The sequence below is a fragment of the Bison bison genome, unplaced genomic scaffold (genome assembly GCF_000754665.1).
Source record: "Bison bison bison isolate TAMUID 2011002044 unplaced genomic scaffold, Bison_UMD1.0 scf7180017864324, whole genome shotgun sequence".
Classification (NCBI taxonomy): Eukaryota; Metazoa; Chordata; class Mammalia; order Artiodactyla; family Bovidae; genus Bison; species Bison bison.
The window spans coordinates 350,147-352,281 of record NW_011494896.1 but is presented as its reverse complement, the minus strand read 5'-3'; positions in this window follow the sequence as shown (position 1 = coordinate 352,281).

Here is a 2,135-nt window from a genome sequence, read left to right as displayed (position 1 = left end):
AAGAGGCCTAGCATGCTGTGGTCCACGGGGTTGTGAAGAGTTGGACATGACTGAGCGACTGAACTGAACTGAAATGAAATAACACCTATGAGCAAAAGAGACCTGGACCTATCAGAAAAGATCTACTACTAAAGATATAAAGAAGGAACAAAAATGAAATGGATAGGAGGAGCAGAGTTATGGTATACTCAAGACCTATATGTTTGGGTGGGCAACCCAAAAATGGAAGAATAATTACAAGTGCAGAAATTCTCCCCAAGAATTAAGAGGCCCAAGCCACACATCAGACTCCCCAGCATAAGAGTCCTGTGCTGGGAAGACAACTCCCTAAAACTATTTGGATTAAAAGACCATCAGGGTTTTCATCTGGGAGACCCACAGTCCTGTGGGAAATAGATACTATTCTCAAAGTGTGCACAGAAAGATCTCACATGTGCCAAAGAAGAAGCAGTACTTTGATTGGAGCCTGGGTCAGACCTACCTGCTAATCTTGATAAGCCTCTTAGAGAGGCAGGAAGCATCCAGAGCCCACCCTGAGGACATAGAAACTGGCAGCACCCACTTTGGCGAGCTTGTTCTACCATGACGACACTGGTGCTGGGAAGCATAATTTTAGAATTCCATCCTCTAGCTTATTAGCACTGGCGCCCAGCATCACCCAACACCCTGTCAGCATCAGTACTGAGACAAGCAACTAACTGAGTGCAGGCACAGCCCCATCCACAAACCAGCAAATAATTTGCCTTAAGAAATCTTGAGCCCAAAGAAACCCCTGAACATGGCCCTGGCCACCAAAGGGGCCAGCATCAAACTCCACACACCAGTGCACAGGCACTAGATCTAAACCAGAGACTCTAAAACCCATCTCCACTCAACAGTAGGCAGGCACCAGCCCCAGAATCACTACCTCTGCCCACCAATGAGCCTGCTCACGCCCTGTGACTAACCTCATCCACCAGAAGGCAGACAGCAGCCCCGGGAACATCTCAGTCCTGCAACCAGTGGACAAAGCCCATCCACCAGCAGAATAGCTCCAGACCTGGAACAGCAGGGCCCAAACACTGGCCACCAGTAGGCCAACACAAGCTTTGGGACACCCCAGACACTACAGCCAGCTGTGTCAAGAATCAGCATCACCCACCACCAACTCTGGGACTCCTTGATTCTGCAGCTAGACCCCAGGACCTGGCTCTGCCTGCCAATGGACCAACACTAGATCTAGGACCAAGCTCCATCCACCAGTGTGCAAGTACCAGGTGCAGGATCTCCTGGAATCCAACTTTGGCTACCAAGGAGACAGCACTAGCTCCAGGACACCCAGGATTCTATAGCCAGCCACCTTGTGACCCAGCCTCACCAAGCAGCAGCCAGAAGTCTCTGCACCAGGTGGGACCTGGTAACCAATTAGACCAGGGGCCAGTCAAGCCTGCTAGACCACCCAGAGTACTCATCCCACCACAAGAGAAGGACCCAAGAAGCCCACATAGAAGGCACAACTAGAGCATATACCTCCAGTGACCAGAGAGGAGTACATGATTCTGGAACTAATAGGATAGCTCCTAAAAAAAGGCCACTTCTTCAAGGTCAGGAAATGTAGCCAACATACCAGATACATAGAAATAAAAACAGCAAGGTAGGTGAAATGAGATGACAGATGAACATTTTCCAAACAGAAAACAGGATAAAATCCCAAAAGAAGAACTAAGTGAAGTGCATTTAGCCCATCTAGCTAAGAAAGAGTTCAAGATAAAGATCATAAAAGAAACTGAAAGAACTCAGGAGCAGAATAGATGCACAGAGTGAGAAGACAGAAGTTTACGGAGTTAGAAAACATAAAGAAAACCAAACAAAGATGAAATGAAATGAAAAACACACTAGGAAGAATTAAAAGTAGGCTAAATGATACAGAGGAAAAGATCAGCAAGATGGAAGAGAGTAGTGGAAATCACAGAAGATGAGCAGAAAAGGTAATAAAAAGAAATGGGGGCATTTATGAGACCTCTGAGACTACACTAAACATACTAACATTCAGATTATAGGGTTCCCAGAAGGAAAGGGAGAGAGGAAGGGGCAGAGAGTATATATGAAGGTATAATTGACAAAAAAAAAAAAAAAAATCCCTAATCTGAGAAAGG